This window comes from Gymnogyps californianus, chromosome 9, assembly GCF_018139145.2.
Source record: "Gymnogyps californianus isolate 813 chromosome 9, ASM1813914v2, whole genome shotgun sequence".
Lineage (NCBI taxonomy): Eukaryota > Metazoa > Chordata > Aves > Accipitriformes > Cathartidae > Gymnogyps > Gymnogyps californianus.
Window position 1 is genome coordinate 22,285 of NC_059479.1, and position 14,940 is coordinate 37,224.

At 53.1% G+C, this 14,940-nt stretch overlaps 1 long non-coding RNA gene across 2 annotated transcripts; it reads right to left on the reverse strand.

The window, feature by feature from the left end:
- Nucleotides 1-3,266: 3,266 nt before the first annotated feature.
- LOC127019825 (uncharacterized) lies at nt 3,267-11,449 on the reverse strand. 2 transcript variants are annotated; one of them, XR_007766981.1, is made up of 4 exons: nt 11,171-11,449; nt 5,256-5,320; nt 4,764-4,884; nt 3,267-3,711 (listed from the first exon to the last, which is right to left on the reverse strand). It is a non-coding gene; the product is annotated as an uncharacterized LOC127019825 (long non-coding RNA). The 2 variants fall into 2 exon arrangements; XR_007766980.1 differs by having other exon boundaries at nt 4,764-5,320.
- Nucleotides 11,450-14,940: the final 3,491 nt, after the last annotated feature.

Genomic DNA, 14,940 nt, shown 5'->3' on the forward strand with positions numbered 1-14,940 from the left:
ACGACACAGGAAAGCAAAAATACGGATAGGGAGCTTGATAAAAGTAGGCATAGAAAGAAAATTGAAGAAGTGACAGGGTGCAGCGCAGACAGGAGAGAATTAGAGAATACAGACAGTGAACTGGATAAAAGTAGCCATAGAAACAAAATTTAAAATTGATGGAGTATAGCAAAGACAGGAAAAAGTTAAAAAGAAGGACAGGAAACTAAATACATGGAGACATAGAAAGAAAATTTTTAAAGCAACTGGGTACAGGACAGAGAGAGAGGAAGTAATAAATAGGGACAGGGAATCAGATAGATGGAGACATAGAAAGAAATTTTTAAAGGGACAGGCTACAAGAAGCACAGGAAAGAATTAAAAAATAGGAACAGGCATGAGAATAGAAGGAAATACTGAAAGAAAATTTTAAAAGTGACAGGGTATATGGAAGAAAGGGAGGAATTAAAATCTAGGGAAAGGGAGCCACATAAAGGGAATTATTGAAAGAGAAATTAAATAGTGATGGGGTACAAGAAATATAGGGAAGAATTAAAAAAATCAAGAAAGGGAGCCGGATAGAGGGAGACGTAGAAGGAATATTAAAAAGCAACTGAGTACAAGAAACATAGACAAGAATTAAAACACAGGGACAGGGAGATAGATAGAGGACAACGTAGAAAGAAAATCTGAACAGTGATCGGGTACAAGAAACACAGGAATATTAACAAAACAGGGACAGGGACACGGATAGAAGGAACCATAATAAGAAAATTGTGCAGGGACTGGCCATTCTTTGCTGGAGGCAGCTGCCTGTGGGACCCCCTTGGATTCCCTCCTCAGTTCCCCTTCCTCAGTTCCCTCAGGCAGGCGTGCCTGGGCAGACCCTTCCCCAGCTAAAGGAAGGAATTAAAAAACAGGGACAGTGAGCCAGATAGAGGGAGACATAGAAATAAAATTTAAAAAGTGAGAGGGTACAGGACAGATAGGAAAACATTAAGAAATAAAGACAGTGAGATGAATAGGGGGATACATAGAAGGAGAAACTAGAAAGCGGCGGGCTACAGGAAACACAAGAAAGAATTTTAAAATATGGGCAGGGAGGAAGATAGAGGGAAAAACAGAAAGAAAATTCAAAAAGCAATGGAGTACAATTCACACAGGTCAGAATTAAAAAATAAGGCTAGGGAGATGGAGAGAGACATATGTATAAAGAAAATTTTAAAACCAATGGGGTAAATGAAAGAGTGAGAAGAAATAAAAAATAGGAAAGGGGAGCTAAATAGAGGGAGGCACAAAAAGAAAGTTTGAAAAGCAATGGGGTACAGAGCAGAGGGAGGTATTAAAAAATAGGCTCAGGGAGCCAGATGGGGGGGGACATAGAAATGAAATTTTAAAAGTAATGTGGTACAAGGCAGTGCAGAAAAACTAAATAATAGGGAGAGGGAGACTGTTAGAGAGAGACACAGAAAAAAATTAAAAGGCAACGGGGTACTGGGCAGAGTTGGCAGAAGAACAACAAGTTTTCGGGAGCCATACAGGTAGGTGGGCAGGCGGAGAGGGAGGCAGAGAAAGGGAGGCAGGCAGACATCTGGAGAAGGGTGGCAGAGATGGGCCAGGATGCAGAGGAAAGGACGTGCAACTCACCGCAGCTCCTGGTGCTGGCAGGAGACCTTCACCACCCCGACGCTTCTCTGTCTGCCTCTGCCCCTTCCTCTTCTGCAGTGCCGCCTGCCCGACCCTCACCCACTCAGCAGCACACAGCAGAGGTCTTGATGCTCCTCATCCGCAAGGCTTCCTCAGTACTTGGTGGCTTCACGCATGTAGCCGACAGAGGCCAGGCACAGCTTGGAGGGATCCTTCGTCAGCACAGGACTGCCTGTTCCTTGCTGGAGGCAGCTGCCTGTGCAGGACCCCCTTGGATTCCCTCCTCAGCCAGTTCCCCTTCCTCAGCTCCCTCAGGCAGCCATGCCCAGGCAGCCCCCTCTCCAGCTAGAGCCCCTTCCCACAGCAGGGCCAGCCCCATCCTCAGCCTCACTGGCCACACCTGGGGCTGCCCCAGCTCCAGCCCCAGCTGGGGCCCATCGGGAACAGGGGCCATTGCCAAAGCCCCACAGCACATCACCCCCTGCCCTGCTCCTGTCCACAGCCAGGAGCTCTGCACCCAGGGGCTGCAAACACAGCCAGGGGCACAGAGGAGGCAGGAAAAGTTTATGCCTTAAGGCACATAAGAAATCCCGGCAGTGAGCTGGCTACAAGGCTCAGTGCCCAAAGGCAGCAGGACAGAGGGAGAAAAGGGAAGAGAAAAGACAGAGGGACATAGAGGTGTGGGACAGGGAAGCCAGAAAACAGGATGCTGCAAACAAGAGAGGGACGAGGAGCAGGACAACTGTGTAGACAGAGGAGAGCGGAGAGATTGCACAAAAAAACAGGGTCAGAGAGATGGAGGAATAAATAAGAGAGACAGGGAGCAGGAGAGGGAGGCAGAAGGGACCAGCAGGACAACAAGACAGAGAAAAGACAAGGGACAGGGAAAAACTCTACAGTGAAAGGGGAAAAGAAACATAGGCAAGAAATAAAAGATAGAAACAGGGAGCCGGATAGAGGTAGACATAGACAGAAAATTTCAAAAGGCGACAGGATACAAGAAACATAGGCGAGAACTACCAAATAGGGACAGGGAGATAGAAAAAGGGAGATGGAGAAAGAAAATGTAAAAAGTGACGGGGTACCCGACAGAGAGGGAAGAATTAAGACTTAGAGACAGGGAGATGGATAGAGGGAGACGTGGGAAGAAAATTTTGAAAGTGACAGGATACAAGAATCATACACAAGAATTAAAAAACAGGTACACGGAGCTGCATAGAGGGAGACGTAGGAAGAAAATCTGAAAAGCGACTGGGTTCAAGAAACATATGCAAGAATTAAAAAAATAGGGATGGAGAGGTAGAAAGAAAGTTTCAAAAGCAATGGGCTATAAGAAACATAGGCAAGAATTAAAAAATAGGGACAGGGAGTCTGATAGAAGGAAACTGGTGGGGTGACCTTGGCTGCCCACCAAGCCGTTCTATCACTCCCCCTTCTCAACAAGACGGGGAGAAAATACAACAAAAAAGCTTGTGGGTCGAGATAAGGACAAAGAGATCACTCACCGATTACTGTCACAGGCAAAACAGACTCAACTTGGGGAAATTAATTTATTGTCAATCAAAATCAGAGTAGGATCATGAGAAATAAGAACAAATCTGAAAAACACCTTCCCCCCACCCCTCTCTTTTTTTCTGGGGCTCATCTTCACTCCTGACTTCTCCACCTCCTCCCCCCGAGCAGCGCAGGGGGACAGGGAGCAGGGGTTGCAGTCAGTTCATCACATGTTGTCTCTGCTGCTCCTTCCTCCTCATGCTCCTCTTCTGCTCCAGCGTGGGGTCCCTCCCATGGGGCCACAGGTCCTGCCAGCAAACCTCCTCCAGCATGGGCTCCTCTCCACGGGGCCACAGCTGCTGACAGGAGCCTGCTCCAGCATGGGCTCTCCATGGGGTCACAGCTTTCTTCAGGCACATCCACCTGCTCCGATGTGGGGTCCTCCACGGGCCGCAGGTGGATGTCTGCTCCACCACGGACCTCCATGGGCTGCAGGGGAACAACCTGCCTCGCCATGGTCTTCACCACAGGCTGCAGGGGAATCTCTGCTCTGGTGCCTGGAGCACCGCCTCCCTCTCCTTCTTCACTGACCTGGGTGAACAGCAGGGCTGTTTCACACTCGCATTTTCTCTATTACAGCTTCTGCGCAGCATTTTTCAGCCCTTCTTAAATACGTCATCACAGAGGCGCTACCAGCGTTGCTGATGGGCTCAGCTTTGACCAGCCACAGATCTGTCTTGGAACTGGCTGTGCCCAACATGGGGGCAACTCCTGGTGTCTTCTCACAGAAGCCACCCCTGCAGCCCCTGCCCGCCCCCACCCCAGCTAACAAAACCTTGCTGCGTAAAGCCGACACAGCAGTGATCGGCTACAGGGCAGAGCGAGAGGCAGAGGGGAAAAAAACCATAGCGATGGGCTACAGGCCAGAGAAGAGGAGGACAGGGAACCAGACTGAGAGAGATGGAGAAAAACAAAGAATAGCGATGGCCCACAGGGCAGAGAGGGAGGAATTTAAAAAGGGGACAGTGAGGTGGACAGAGAGAGACTGAGAAATTTTTTTTTTTTTTTTTTTTTTTTTAATCGATGAGCTAAAGCGGAGAGACAGAGGAATTAAAGAATAGGGACAGGGAGCCAGACAGAGAGAGAACAATAAAGACAAAAATGGGCTATGGGACAGAGAGGGAAGACATTAAAACATTGGGACAGGGACCTGGAACAAGAGAATAAAAGGAAGAAAAAGCATATCTAGAATACAGGGCAGAGAGAGAGGAATTTAGAAATAGGGACATGGAGCCAGACAGAGAGAATTGGGGGGTGGGAATTGTGAAGGGCTAAAGGGCAGATGGGGACGAATTAAAAAGAATTGGGATAGGAAGACAGACAGATAGATGGAGAAAGACAAAAATAGCGATGGGCTGCAGGACAGAGACAGAGGATGAAAAAAAGAGAGACATGGAACACGACAGAAGCATATAGAGAGAAAAAGAACGTGGAGAGGCAGAACGACAGAGAAAGAGGGGGACTCGGGAGAATGAGAGAGGGAGAGGTACAGGGAAGTGAAAAAAATGACAGCAGTGAGAGAAATAGAAGGGAGGGGACCGGGATGCAGAAGGGCGACACAGCCCCAAGGGTCCAGGACTCACCGCAGCTCCCGCTGTCAGAGGTGCTGGGAGAATTTGACTGTTCGGACACGTCTTTCTCTGTCTCCCTTTCTCTCCCCCTCCTTTCCTCCTCTGTAGCTCCAGTCACTTGACTGTCATCCACCTAGAAGAATAGATTGCTGTCTTACAACTCTTACAGTATGAGGCTTCCCAGATACATAGCCTCACACGAGCATGGCCGTACTGTGCTTTTGGTTACGCATACAGACCCTGCCGCGCACGTTGGTGATCGGATCTGCTGAGGACTACACTGAGAGGGATCCTTCCTCACCCAGAGAGGCAGGCTGTCCCCTGTCTGCATCTGGAGGCTGCTGCCGGCTGGATCCCCTTTATTTTATTCTTCAGATGCTTTACTTTTTTCTGGCCTCTCCAGCTTCAGCCCCGGCAGCTCCTGTCCACAGCCCGTAAGCGCTCCAGCTGTCCCTTTTCGCCCGTGCCGCTCGGAGAATGAGGCCAAAGGCAACCCACACAAACCTGAGCCAGATGCAGTCCACAACGTCCCCGCAGAGGAACCCACAACTGAGGCCTCAGCGCTGCCTCTGGGAGAGGGAAAGAGCAAGCAACTGTTATCCACAGGGATTACTGGGGCTCCCCTCAGGCAGGAACCCCTCCTTCCGCAGGAGCTTCTGGAGACACCGCTCTTTCCCCAAACTGATGCTAAAGGCACCTGCATTGATGGAGAATAAAGCATATTCAGGGGGCGGCTTGCTGCCGTGAGGACAGGGTTTGGGAGCAGTCCGTGGCTACGGGACAGGCTTCAGGGGAGGTGCTGGAGCTGGGGGCAGCTGCATGGGATGAGCGGGGCTGGAGGAGTTTTGTTGAGTTGGGGAGGCACCCGGCGCCTTTTCCAGGGGGTGGGAAGGCCTCCAGGTACCCAGAGAGGTGGGGGCAGCCATCTCCTGCCCCTCTTCCTGCTTCCTCTCCACCAGCTCTCAGAAAATCCCTGGGAACGCCCTGATGGGGCCTGACTCCAAGTGACCTGCAGCCTGTTGCACCGGTGGGTTGGAAACATCCTTGCAGCTTGTTGGCACTCTCAGGCAGGCATGCCCCAGCAGCACCATCCCCTGGGGCTGCAGCCCTGTGATACAGAGGGCCATCCCCATCAGCCTCACTGGCCCCCCGGGGCTCCTCCAGCCCCAGCTGACAGCTGCAGCCATGGCCCCTTACACCCACGAGGTAACCTGCTCCCCTGGACTCTGTGACAGCCACTCACCAAGTACAAAGGACTAAAAACACAGCCATGAGTGCAAATGAGACAGTGAGTGTTTATTCGTTAATGTCTGTAAGTCCCGGGAGTAAGTCTGCTAGCAGCAGATACAGAGAACAAAAATACAGCGATGGGGAGCAGAACAGAGGAACAGAAAGAGAAAAATAAAATGAGGGAGAAGGACTGAGGAGCAAAGAAAGAAACAGGTACAGGGAAAAGGCCAGTGAGATGGAGAAATCAATAAAAAAAGGGAAGAGGAGCCCTGCAGGGACATGGCAGAAGAAAAACAGCGTCAGGGAGCAGGACAGAGGGAAAGAGAGAGAAAATGATGAGCAGGGAGCAGAACAGATGGATCAAGAGCAAAATTGAATGAGGGGAATAAAGAAGGTGGGAGGGAGAGAAAGAGACAGGGAACAAGCCAGAGGGATTGAGGGGGAAAAAAGACACACAGAGATGAGGACAAAGAGATGGAGACAGATTAAACAGTGATGGACTGCAGGATGAGAAAAAAGGCCAGGGATCAGGACAGAGGGGAATAATGGGACAGCGAGCTGGGCAGGGGGATATAGCGAGAAATGACGGGACAAGCAGTGGTATGGAGATATACAGACAAAAAGTTAGGGGGAGGATGGAGGACAGAGAGAATAAGAGAAAAGAGACAGGGAGCGGGGCAGAGATGGAGAAAGAAACACGAGAGACAGAGAGAGGAGGAGAGTGACGGGACCGAGGCAGAGAGAGGGAGAAAGAAAAAAAAGATAGTGATGGGTAGCAGGCCAGAGGGACGAGGAAAGACAGGAGGAAGGACAGAGGGATATAGAAAACAGGTGACGGACAGGGAGCCAGAAAGCTGGATACTGCGAAAGAAAGAGGGACAGGGAGCAGGACACCGGGATAGAGAGACAATGAGAGCAACAGAGAGAATGACAGAGAGATGGAGCACGAGAAAAAAACAGAGATAGAGAGCGGGACAGACAGATGAAGCAATAAATAGGGACAGGGAGCAGGACAGAGCGGGGGAGGGAGAGAGAGGGACAGGTAAGACAACAGATAATTGGAGAAAGAAAGGAAAGGGAACAGCACAGAGGGTCACAGCAAAAAAGAGAGGGATGGCAGAAAGAGAAAAATAAGACGAGGGAGAAGGACTGAGGAGCAGAGAGAAAAAGGTACAGGGAAAAGGACAGAGACGGAGAAAACAAAGAAAGACCGGAGGCAGAACAAAGGCAAAGATTGACAAGGACAGGGAGCAGGACAAAGCGGTGGAAAAGGAAAAAACAGTGATGGCAGCAGGATAGAGGAAGAGAGAAAAAGAGCAAGAAGAGCAAGGGAAGAAGAATGACAGAAGGATGTAGAGAGAAAGACTGGGACACGTAAAAGGGGGGGTTGGGGGACACACATCGGAAGGGTAGAAAGAAAAGAGAGGGATGGGGAGCAAGACAGTGTGATAGAGACAGAAGGGGAGAGGGAGTGGGTTGCAAGGATACGGAAAAGCAGAGGTACAGGGAAGAGGAAAGAAAGAGAGAGAAAGGGGAGGATGGGGAGCAGGAGAGAGAGAGATGGAGAAAGAAACAACAGGGACAAGGACAGGGACAGAGGGGTAGAGAGGCAAAGAGAGGAACAGGGACCAGGACACTGGGATATAAACAGAGAGGGACAAGGAGCGGGACACAAGATTGCAGAGAGAGAGGTACAGGGAAGTGACAGAGAGAAAAAGAGCGGGGCAGGGAGCAGGTCAGAGAGCTGGAGAAAGAAAAAACACTGCTGAGGAGAAGGACAGGAGGATAGAGCCGAAAGAGATGAATGGGAAGCAGGGCAGTGGGATGCAGACAGCAAAAATAATGATAGGGAACAGGACAGAGGAATCGACAGAGAAGTAAGGGACAGGGAGCAGGACAGAGGAACGGAAGGAAAAAATACTGATGAGCAACAGGACAAAGGGACACAGAGAAAAAGAAGGGGGGAAAAGGAAGGAGGGGGAGAGAGAGAAAGATGGGGATAGAGCACGGGACTTGGAGAGACAAAAAGCAGGACAAGGGACTGGGGGCAGGGCGGGGGAACCAGATGCAGATTAAGACAAAGAGACAGAGAAGGAAAAAAAAATGACGATGGGCTGGTGGACAGAGATGAGCAAGAAAAAGTAGGGCCAGAGTAGGGAAGAGAGGAAGGAAAAAAGGGACAGCTGGCTGGGCAGGAGGATATAACTAGAAACAATGAGACAGGCAGCAGGACAGAGGGATAAAGGCAGAATAACCAGGGAGAGGAAGCAGGATAGATGGACAGTGGGAGGAAAAAGGGGGCAGGGAGCAGGACTGAGAGACGGAGAAAGAAGCGTTAGGGGCAGAGGGATAGAGAGTGCAAAATACAGGTTAGAGGAAGGACAGAGGGACAGAGAGAGAACGAGAGGCACAGAACCCAGATGGAGAGTGGGAGAAAGAAAAACCAGTGACAAGCAGCAGGCCAGAGGCAGGGGGAAGAAGGACAGGAGGAAGGAAAGAGGGATACAGAAAACAAGTGAGGGACAGGGAGCAAGAAAATGGGATACAGAGAAAAAGAGAGGGATGGGGAGCAGGACACTGGGATAGAAAGCAAGTGAGAGCAACAGGGAGAATGACAGAGAGATGAAGTCAGAGGAAAAACAGAGACTGAAAGCGGGACAGAGAAATGGAAAAGGAAAATTAGGGATAAGGAGAGTGGAGAGACAATGAGGGATGCAAGGATAACGATAGAGAAAGAGGGAGGGAGAGAGGGAAGGAGGGATGGTGAGCGGCACAGCGGGATGGAGAAAGAAAGAGAGCGATGGGGAGCGGGGCAGAGAAATGGAGAAAGAAAATACAGTGATGGAGAGCAGGACAGAGGACTAGAAAGAGAAAAATAAGACAAGGGAGAAGACCGAGGAGCAGAGAGAGAGAGAAAGGTAGAAAGAAAAGGTCAGAAAGGTAGAAAAATCAAGAAAAATAGGAACGAGGAGCCCTGCAGAGAGATGGAGCAAGAAAGCGTAGGGTCAGTGAGCAGGAAAGAGTGATAGAGAGATGGCGGGGGGGAAGGAGAGGAAGAAGAAAGGAGGGTCAAAGACGGTGACAGGGTGCAGGGCATACAGAGAGAGAAAAAGGACAGGAAAGAGGACAAAGGGATTGAGAAATAAAGAATGGGTCAGATCTGTACAAATAGACCAAGAAGGGGGGCGGGGGGAAACCAGCAATGGGCTAGAGAACAGAGACAGAGGCAGAGAAAAAAGGGCCAGGGAGCAAGACAGAGGAGAGAAAGGAAAAAAGGGAGAGCCGGCTGGACAGGGAGGTATAGCAAGAAACAAATGGACAGGCAGCAGGACAGAGAAATAAAGACAGAAAAGATAGGACAGGAAGCAGGACAAAGAGACAGTGAGAGGAAACAAGCGGCAGGGAGCAGGACAGAGGTGGACAAAGAAGCACTGAGGCAGAAGGATAGAAAGAGAAAAAAGAAAGAAGCATGGGGGATGATAGAGAGAGGATAAAGATGGACAAGGAGCAGGGGACAGATTGTCAGAGAAAGACAGGGACAGGGAGCAGGACAAGGTGATACAGAGAGAGGGAAAAAAAGGGACAGGGAGGCAGGACAAAGTGAAAGACAGGCAAAAATAAGAGACAGGGAGCAGGACAGAGATGGAGGGGAAAAAGCCTAGGATGGGCAGCAGGACAGATAGACAGAAAAGGGAAAAAAAAGCACTGGGCTGCAGGACAGAGATGGAGTGAGAAAAAATAGTGACACGGAGCAGGACAGAGTGACAGAGAACAAAAAAAACAGACAGAACAGGACAGAGAAATAGGGGGAAGACAAGGAGAAGGACAGAGAAACAAAGAGAGAGTGAGAAGGATAGGGAGCAGGATAGAGAGATGGAGCAAGAAAGGAAAAAAGGACAGGAGGCAGAAAAAAGGGAAAGAGAGACAAGGACAGGGAGCAGGACAAAGCGGTGGAAGAGGAAAAAAATAGTGATGGGCTGCAGGACAGAGATGGAGGAATTAAAAAATAGACACAGGGAGCATGACAGAATGACAGAGAGAGAAAAAAGGGACAGAGAGCAGGACAGCACTGGACAAAAAAAAAACAACTGCGATGGGCAGTGGGAGAGAGAGACGGAGAAAGAAAAAAATACTGAGGAAGAGAGAAAGGAAAGAAGAGCCAGCTAGCTGGACGGGGCAATACAGTTAGAAAGGATGGGAGAGGGAATGGGACAGAGAGAGACAGACAGAAAATATAGCGAAAGGAAGCAGGGCAAAGGGACAGCAAAAGAAAAAAAAAAGGGACAGGGATCTGGACAGAGATGGAGAAAAAAGCAGCGGGGGCAGAGGAAAAGAGACAGAAAGAGCGACAGGGAGCAGGGCAGAGAAAGAAAAATCAGGGCAGCGGCAGGATGGAGATGGAGAAAAAAAACTGGGATGGTCAACAGGACAGAGAGGAGTAAGAATATGGGCAGGGAGCGGGACAAAGGGATATAGCGAGAAACAACGGGACAGGAAGCAAGACAGAGCGACAGACAAGAATAAAGACAACGAGAGAGAGAGAAAGACAGAGACCGTGAAAAGCACAGGGGATTGGAGAAAGAAAGAAAGGTATTAGAAGCCCTGCAGAGACATGGAGGATGGAAAAAAAAAGGGGCAGAGAACAGCACAAAGGGTCAGAGAAAGTAAGAGAGGAACAGGAAGGAGGACGGGGACAGTGAGATACAGAATGGAAAAAAAACCAGCGACAGCGAGCAAGACAAAGGGATAGAGAGAGAAAGAGAAGGAAGGAGAGAGAGAGAAAGAGAAGGCAGGGACACAGAGTGGCATGTACAAGCACAGAGAGGAAAAGAACACCAAGGAACAGGCCAGAGAAATTGTGGGGAAAAAAGAGACGGATGCAGCTCAGGACAAAGAGATGGAAAAGGAAAAAAAAGTGATGGGCTGCAGGACAGAGACGAAGGATGACAAAAAGGAAGGAGAGAGAACAGGACAAAAACGCAGGGAGAAAAAGAAAAGGGAGCGGTAGAACAAGAGAGAGAAAGGGAGAGAGGAAGAGGGAGCAGGACAGAAGAATAGAGAGTAGAGGAGAGGTACAGGGAAGCAAAGAAAATCACAGCAGCGTGGGAAAGAGAGGGGGCCAGGGGAGGGACAGGGAGGGACTGGGACACAGAGGAGGGGCGACAGGGCCCCAAGGGCCCAGGACTCACCGCAGCTCTCGCTCTCGGTGCTGCCAGGAGAATTTGCCAGTTCAGACACTTCTTTCTCCTGCTCTCCTCCCTTCCTCTTCTGTAACTCCGGTCGCTTGGATGTCCTCCACCTAAGAGAATACGTGGGTGTCTCACAGTTCTTACGAGGCGAAGCTTCCTAGACACGCAGCCTCGCTCACTCGCGCACTACATGGCCGTACCACGCTTTGGGTTACGCATACAGACCCCGCAGTGCACACTGGCGGTCTGGCCTGCTGCGGACTACAAAGAGGGATCCTTCCTCACCCAGAGAGGCAGGCTTTCTCTTGCCTGCAGCGGGAGGCAGCTGCTGGCTGGATGGCCTTTGATTTCTTCTTCTTTACCTTTCTCTGGCCTCTCCAGCCGCAGCAGCTCCTATCCACAGGCAGTAAGTGCTCCAACTATCCCTTTTCACCCCCATGCCGCGAGGAGAGTGAGGCCAGGCAGAGACAAGCCACGCAAGCCTGAGGTGGGTGCAGCCAATGGCATCCCCAGGGGAGGAACGGGCAACTGCATCCTCGGTGTGGCCTCTGGGAGAGGGAAGAAAGAAGCAGCGACCGTTATTATTGTAGCTTGCCCCTGGCCGGAGCCCCTCCTTCCGCAGGGGCTTCTGGAGATGCATCGAGGGCCAGCTTGCCACTGTCACGACAGGGCTTGGGGGTGGCCTGGGGCTACGGGACAGGCTTCAGGGGAGGTGCTGGAGCTGGGGGCAGCTGCATGGGGTGAGCGGAGCAGGGGGAGGCTCAAGGAGGGCTCTGGTGAGTTGGGGAGTGTCCTGCTTTAACCTGGCAGGCAGCTAAACACCACACAGCCGTTCGCTCACTCCCCCCCCAGCGGGATGGGGGAGAGAATTGGAAAAAGTAAAATTCGTGGGTTGAGACAAAGACAGTTTAATAGGATAGAAAAGGAAGGGAAAAATAGTAATAATAATGATGATAAAAGAATTAGAATATACAAAACAAGTGATGCACAATGCAATTGCTCACCACCCACTGACAGATGCCCAGCCAATTCCTGAGCAGCAGCCCCCGGCCAGCTTTTCCCCTATTTTATATACTGAGCATGACGTCATATGGTATGGAATATCCCTTTGGCCAGTTTGAGTCTGCTGTCCTGGCTGTGTCTCCTCCCAACTTCTTGCACCCCCCAGCCTACTCCCTGGCAGGGCAGTATGAGAAGCTGAAGAGTCCCTGACCACTGCTTAGCAACAACCAAATCATCAGTGTGTTATCAACATTATTCTCATCCTAAATCCAAACACAGCACTATACCAGCTACTGGACTGCAAATTAACTCTGTCCCAGCCGAAACCAGGACAGGGAGGTGCCCAGCATCTGCGCCTGGAGAGTTGTCCTCCTCCTTCCCCGCTTCCCTTCTATCAGCTCTCGGGTAACTCCCTTGGGGCTGCCCTGCCCCGGCTCGCCTCCAGCACACCGGGAGCCTGCCGCAGCGGGCGGTTTGAAGCTTCCCATCCCGCCACCCCCGGGCGGCCAGCGGGCAGGAGACACCCCCGCACCCGCCGAAAGGGCTCGCTCGCCTCACCGGTGGCCCCGGCCCTCACCCGCTGCCGCCGGCAGGAACCGCGCCGGGCGCGCCGCCATGCTGCTCCCGGGGACCTCGCATGATGCACCGGCTGCCGACGGCGCGCCGGAGGGGCCAGACCCGGCGCGCGAACGCCGGGCTGCAGTACCGCGCTGCGGCCACCAGGCGGCAGCAGCAGCGAGCGCCCGGCGGGCGGCGCTCGCCCCGGGGCGGCACCGGCGCTGCAGTGCCGCGCTTTGCGCGCCGAGCGCCCGCCGGCACCGCGCACGGGGGGCGGCAGCGGCGTTTCCTTACCGGGAGGCAGCAACGAGCGCGGGAGCACCACCCGGCAGGCACCGCCGTATCGCATTGCCGTTACCGGCGGACGGCAGCGTGGAGGATCAGGCACCACCGCGCATGCGCGGCTCCAGAGCTGCAGTACCGAATTTCGGTCGCCTGGAGGCAGTAGCGAGAGCTGCAAAGCGCTACACCACGCATGCGCGACGCCCGACCCGCAGTACCCAATTTTGGTCGCGTGGAGGCAGCACCGAGCACGGCAAAGCGCGCCACCGCGCATGCGCGGCGCCCGAGCTGCAGTACCCAGTTTTGGTCGCATGGTGGCAGCAGCGAGCACGGCAAAGCGCATCAGCGCGCATGCGCGGCTCCCGAGCTGCAGTACCCAATTTTGGTCGCCTGGTGGCAGCAGCGAGCACGGCAAAGCGCGCCATTGCGCATGCGCAGCTCCCGAGCTGCAGTACGCAGTTTTGGTCGCCTGGTGGCAGCACCGAGTGCGGCAAAGCGCGCCATCGCGCATGCGCGGTTCCAGAGCTGCAGTACCCAGTTTTGGTCGCATGGTGGCAGCAGCGAGCACGGCAAAGCGCATCAGCGCGCATGCGCGGCTCCCGAGCTGCAGTACCCAAATTTGGTCGCCTGGTGGCAGCAGCGAGCACTGCAAAGCGCGTCACTGCGCATGCGCGGTGCCAGAGCTGCAGTACCCAAATTTGGTCGCGTGGAGGCAGCACCGAGCGCGGCAAAGCGCACCACCGCGCATGCGCGGCTCCCGAGCTGCAGTACGCAGTTTTGGTCGCCTGGTGGCAGCAGCGAGCACGGCAAAGCGCGCTATTGCGCATGCGCAGCTCCCGAGCTGCAGTACGCAGTTTTGGTCGCATGGTGGCAGCAGCGATCGCGGCAGAGCGCGCCACCGCGCATGCGAGGCCCCGAGCTGCAGTACCCCCTTTTGGTCGCCGGGCGGCAGCAGCGAGTGCGGCAACGCGCACCACCGCGCATGCGCGGCTCCCGAGCTGCAGTACCCAAATTTGGTCGCCTGGTGACAGCAGCGAGCACAGCAAAGCGCGTCACTGCGCATGCGCAGTTCAAGAGCCGCAGTACCCAAATTTGGTCGTCTGGTGGCAGCAGCGAGCACGGCAAAGCGCGCATGCGCAGTTCCAGAGCTGCAGTACCCAAATTTGGTCGCATGGTGGCAGCAGCTAGCACGGCAGAGCGCGCCAACGCGCATGCGCGGCTCTCGAGCTGCAGTACCGAAACTCGGTCGCCTGGTGGCAGCAGCGAGCACTGCAAAGGTCCCCACTGCGCATGCGCTCCCAGAGCCGCAATACCAAAATTTGGTCGCCGGGCGGCAGCAGCGAGCGCTGCCAGCCGCGCCACCGCGCATGCGCGGCTCCCCAGCTGCAGTACCGCCCGTCGCCGCCGGGCGGCAGCACGCGCTCACCGTTCCCGTCCCCAGCATCGGCCGGGTGAGACACGAGCGGTGCCTCAGCCGAGCGTGCGCCGTCCGGAGACCGCAACTGCTCACTGGGGCTGCAGGGCTTACATTTCTCTGCCCTTTTCCCCCTCGCAGCCCAGACAGCAGTATTCACTGCCTCTTGTACCAAAAAGCGTCCCAGGGGCTCAAGCATTTCGGTCCTTGGCGTCTGACTGCTTTAAAAGTCTGGTGGTTGTTTCCATTCGTGCCTCCCACCCCATTACCCCAGAGTAAGCCCCAGGGATTGCTGTATCGGTCTGCATGTGGCATCAGGGGTGTGGGAGCGACAGCAGCGAGCCAACAGATGCTGGTGAGAGAGTTAAAAAAAATAAGGCAACACAGATGACATCCTGAAGGCAGGAGAGAAGAGACTGAAAGCTGCTCTGTGTGACGGGGGCAGCTATGTTCAGCAGGAAACAGCGCATTGGAGCAGCAAGTGGCTGACCTGCAAACGAGTGATACGCGGGTG